The sequence below is a fragment of the Myotis myotis genome, unplaced genomic scaffold (genome assembly GCF_014108235.1).
Source record: "Myotis myotis isolate mMyoMyo1 unplaced genomic scaffold, mMyoMyo1.p scaffold_m19_p_1, whole genome shotgun sequence".
NCBI lineage: Eukaryota > Metazoa > Chordata > Mammalia > Chiroptera > Vespertilionidae > Myotis > Myotis myotis.
Genome location: NW_023416313.1, coordinates 79,939,200 through 79,944,884, shown reverse-complemented (window position 1 = coordinate 79,944,884; position 5,685 = coordinate 79,939,200).

Genomic DNA, 5,685 nt, shown 5'->3' with positions numbered 1-5,685 from the left:
AGAACACAGATGCATGTATGCATAGCCCATGTACACAGACACTAATGTGCTGAAGGCCTGGAGTGGGCTGGGGGCTGGGTGGAGAGGGGCAAAGGGAGGGATGAGGGACATCTGTAATACTGTCAACAATTAAAAATAAACAAATAAATAAATATAAATTTAAATATTTTAATTAATAAATAAATATGCCAACAGTATTTTTAAAATATGTTTTGAGAGAGAGAGGAGGGAGGGGGATAGAGAGTTAGAAACATTGATGAAAGAGAAACATCATCAATCAACTGCCTCCTGAATGCCCCCTACTGGGTATCGAGCATACAACATGGGCTTGTGCCTTGACTGAGAATCGAACTGTGACCTCCCTGGTTTCATACTCAACAACTGAACCACACTGGCCAGGCCACAAACACTCTCTCTCTCTCTCTCTCTCTCTCTCTCTCTCTCTCTCTCTCTCTCTCCTTTCTAGGGGTCTTCCAGCTTAAAAAAAAAAAAGAAAAAGAAAAAACCATCTCAGGACATGATTGCAAGGTGTGGGCAGCTCCTCGGCCAGCAGGAGGGTGTGTGGTAAGCAGTGCAGGGCTGACTTCTAAGTTCTCTGATGGGAATCTAACTGGTGACCTCTTGGTTCATGGGTCAATAATCACTAAGCCACATCAGCCGGGCTCAACAGTATTTTACTTTGGTCAGATCTACACAAATGGGAGTCCTTCCACAGAGCACCAATGTCTGCTTTGAGCTTGGCCCTTGAGAGCCATTCCAGTTTCTGTTCTTTCCTTAAGCCATGCTATGGGGTCAAGGAATTCCCACTGATACCTTGAAAGATGTCTGACTGCAGAATCCACCTAGAGTTTACCGACTTCTGCGCATGGGCCACGAAGTTTCAATCGCACTGTACATGCGCGCCCGCACGTGGTATTTTGTGGAAGAGCCACACTCAAGGGGCCAAAGAGCCGCATGTGGCTCGCGAGCCGCAGTTTGCCGACCACTGACCTAGACCTTTTACATTTATCAAACGTTTGTAGTAGGTTCACACACATCCAATGATTTCCTATTTCATGGGGTTAGCTAATAGGTAGTGAGATTATGAAATTGCCCACTATCTGAGTAAGTTGTAAAATGATGACTTACCTAATATTTAATTAAATTATGAAATTCTATGAACACAGAGTGCAAGCTGGAGCCATAGGTGTCTGAGAAGAGGATGCCCCTTGACGGTCTGTTCACACCGCCCATCCTCCGTCCACTCAGAGGCTCCCTTGCAGTATAACGGGCAACTGGTTATGACCGTGGTTCTAACACCTTCCACAGAGTAACGGCTCAGGAAGTACTCATTTGAATGAATAAATAATGTTAACAACCCCCCACACACTTTCTGTTTAATGGACTAAACATCAGCTAGCGCCTCTTCGAGGACGGACAGATGTTGGAGGCAAGATTGTTTTTCATTGATGTCTCCTGTCCACTCAGTTTGTCAGACTGCTAAGGGGATTCACAAATTAGAGTGGGACCTCCACTAAAAAAAAGTTAGTGATAGGGTTTCAGAATTCCAGTTGGAAGAAACCATAAAATAACTGGCTTCGTCCTGTTCTCCATGCCAGTTACTCACAGGCACTTGGTGATAGGTGTTCTTGATTGCCATGACATCGTAACTGGGGAGGCGGGGGGGAGGTCTGTCTTCTATCATAAACACATGCATTTAGCTTAAGATCTATCCCTGTGTCTATGTGTTTTTTATAGTCAAGACTGTTTTCAAATATTTGAGAATATGGTTGAAAAATAAATCAAAGACTCAGAGACATTTAATGAACTTTAAGTTTTGCCCCATCATTATGCAAACAATAATCCCCATTATTTTTTAAATCAAGTTTGAAATAAGGATGAGTGGTTTTAATCCTAAGACTTTATTATTCATTGCTTTGTGACTTCATTGTTTCTCTGAATGTCAGGATGCAGGTCCCGGGGTGGTGACTGTATTATGTGCTTAGGTAGGAAATGGAGGGGTTTGTGTTAACTGATTGCCTGTTCAGAGAATGGTGCGTGTGGAGTGCAAATTGTAGATGTGTAGACCTGGGTACAGTCCCCACCTGGAAGGTCAGGGAGGCTGAGGAGATTGTCTCCCAGTGATCCATCCTCATGCTCTGGCTCTAAAGCCTTGAACTTCACCACCAGCTTCCCTGAGTCTCCAACTTGCAAACAGAAGATAGTAGGACTTCCCAGATTCCTAATAACATGAGCCAGTTCTTCATAATAAATCTGTCTATCAAGCTAGCTATTCATCCATACATCCATTCATACATCCATTCATCTCCATTTCACATGGATATCTATCTATCTATCTATCCATCTATCTACCTACCTATCTACCTATCTATAATTGGTTCTGTTTCTTTGGAGACCCCTGAGACACCACTCCTCCTCCTTTCCCTGGGCCCCAGCACAACTCTACCACTTTTTTCTTGGACTGTGGCAGCAGGATAGTCAGCAGGAGGTCATGTCCCCTAAATGTCCCTTGTCCCTCCCCTGGGAGAAGCCATCCTGCAGAACCGTCCTGCATCCAGCTCCCTCCTCTCAGCATTTGATGGCTCTCCTCTAGTTCATGAACATTTCACTCAACTGGTTTTTTTCTTGCTTATGTAACACCTGTCTTTGGAGAAAACCTGGTCACCATCCTCCAGGGCAGGAAAGGAGGCGACTCAGTCTGCCTCTCTATGAGAGTAGTCTGCTTAGTGTCCTCCCCTATTAGAACAGAGTCGCCCCAAGAGAAGCCTGGGTCACCCTGTTCATTACTCTGCCAGTATGCACAATGACCACACCCACAGAAGCCAAGTTCCTTCCTTCTTCTACCCTGAACTTTACACTGAGCAACTACAGGATCCCAGGTTCTTGTGTCCTGCGGTCTAAAGCCAAAGTAGTAGACTTTGACTACTTAAGGGGGAAAGGGGAGGAGGAGGGTCCTACCAAAGGGTCATGAGCCAAAGCATAGTGAGACCGACCACCACACAACACCTGAAACAGAGTCAGAGCTGAATGCACTGCTTGTCACAGGGAAGGGGGTTATTCTTCTAGAAGGTCGAAGTATAGAGTCAAGTGTTGGTCTGCTCCAGGAATATGGGCCCCGTGGAGTTTGAGGTCTGCTGGTCGCTGGCACTCAGCATGTGTGTACAAACGTGTCTACACCTGGATGACTGACTTTGGGAGCTGATACTGGCGGCTTCCACAGTGTGCTCACGGAGGCAGCTGTCACTGGTCCATGGACTGAATTTCAAGCCGCCCCAGAGCTACGTGCTACCACGGCCACAGAACAGCCTGTCTGTTCCTCAGTTTATGGGAACATTTCAACATTTTCAATGTATTATTAAAGAACAAGTTAAGAGCTGCCAAAGGAAGCCGTGCAGCACTGAGGACATTTGAGCAAGTCCTTCTGAATCTACTTCAGATCTGGGTGAGACCTCCACAGACCTGGGTCCTGGGCTCACGGTCTGTCCTGTCCTGATATTTGTAGCATCCTGAGTAAGAGCACAACCTTGGCTGGCCCCACGCTGCATGTCAGACACTTAAAAATGAATCCATGTCCGGCCAGCATGGCTCAGTGATTGAACCAGGAGGTCACCTTTTGATTCCCGGTCGGGACATGCCAGGGTTCAGATCCCCAGTGGAGAGCATGAGGGAGGCAGCCAATTGTTGATTCTCTCTGGATGTTTCTATCTCTTTCCTCCTCCCTTCCTTTCTGAAATCAATATAAATACACATTTTTTAAAAACATAAAAAAATGAATCCTAACTTACATACCATGAAATAAAGGAGGAAGTATTCAATCAAATATTTTCTAACAACAAAATTTTAAAATACCTGAGAAAGTTGTAGTTTTTATATGACTGAAAAGTCTGCAAACTATTAAAGGTGCCCTGTTTGTGTACATGTTAAAGAATCAGCAATGTTTCGATGAGTAACAAAATACAAACATAATTCATGAATTCTCACATATTTTTCTATAAAAATTATTCTCTTTCCTTTATTTCAGAAAAATTACTAATTATGTTCTTACAATTAAGCTTTTTATATTTGTTCTGTTACAATGACCTAAAAGATTAAAAATAAAATTTAATTGCATAAAGAGTACACAAACTTGATTGTTTTAATCAAAATGTCACTTCCAATGTAAATATATAAAAAATATTAAAATTATATTTCAAATGTGGTCTTTAAAAATTTACTTTTAAAACTATAAAATTAAAAAATAAAATCAATGAATATAATATTTTTTTATTTTTTTTAATATATCTTTATTGATTTCAGAGAGGAAGGGAGAGGGAAAGAGTGATAGAAACATCAATGATGAGAGATAATCATTGATTGGCTGCCTCCTGCACGTCCCCTACAGGGGATCAAGCCCGCAACCTGGGCATGTGCCCTTGACCAGAATCAAACCTGGGACCCTTCAGTCTGCAGGCCGACACTCTATCCAATGAGCTAAACCAGCTAGGGCAATGAATATAATATTTTAAAAACAAGATCAGGCAATGCTGAATTCTTTTTGTGTTTTTTTCTTTTTTGCATTTAAAAAAATCTTAGTGAATAATCTATTCTATATATAAAAGCCTAAGCAACCAAACGACCGAACAACTGTTTGACCGGTCGTAATGATGTGCACTGACCACCAGGGGGCAGATGCTCAATTCAGGAGCTGCCCTCTGGTGGTCAGTGTGCTCCCATAGCGGGAGCCCACTCAGCTGACTGACAGGCACCAGAACACTGGGCTCACAGCTGGCGAGCACAGCTGCAGCGGCTCAAGCTTCTCCCGCCTCCACAGCAGCGCACTACTGGTCAGTGGCAGCGGTGCAGCGGGGGCCAGGATGAGCAGGAACAGTGCAGCACCCGGCCCAGGCTCCTCCCTGGCTGCCTGCTGCTTTGCATACTATTACATCCTTCGGGGGATGTCAGACTGTGGGTTTTGGCCCAGTCCCTGCATCAGGCTGAAGCTGGCAGTTCAACATCCCCCAAGGGGTCCTGGATTGCAAGAGGGTGCAGGCCAGGCTGAGAGCCTCTAGTTTTACTTTATAAAATTCTAGAATTCAATGTCCTTCTAGTTGCCAACAGGGGAGTCATTATATCTCACAACCTACATATCTGCAAGCTTCACAGCAATTCACATTATTTGAAATTGCATATTTTGGCCACCACATGCAAATGGCACATGGAGAAAGCAAGGAAATGAATACTTGGCACTAATGGAAAATGATACCTTTTATCACACAAACTTATTGTATGCATGCTGCATGTGAAGGAGGAAGTGACAAGTTAGTTACCCGGTCTTTTCTCTTACCCAAGAATTTCTGCTGTTTAAACACTCCATCCTCTGAAACTGTGCTCATCTCCTGTACAGGCAGAGACTCAACTCAAAACCCTCCTGGCATTTTGACACAATTGCCTTTGTTGCAAGGGGGTAGGTAGAGGTAAGGCAAGGTACGGAGGACTCCCCTAATTCAGTCTTTCTGTTCTATAGTGTTTGTCATAAACACCAAATTAGTGAACACTGGACAGTCACTCTCAGGAAAATACAGGTCACAGTCAACCAATCCAAACCTCGTTTTATATACGTTTCTTTTAAAATACATATTGTTTGATATCTATTGTTGCTTCGTTAACAGTGAACTCACTGCCAACAGCAAGTAACTTGTGCTTCTT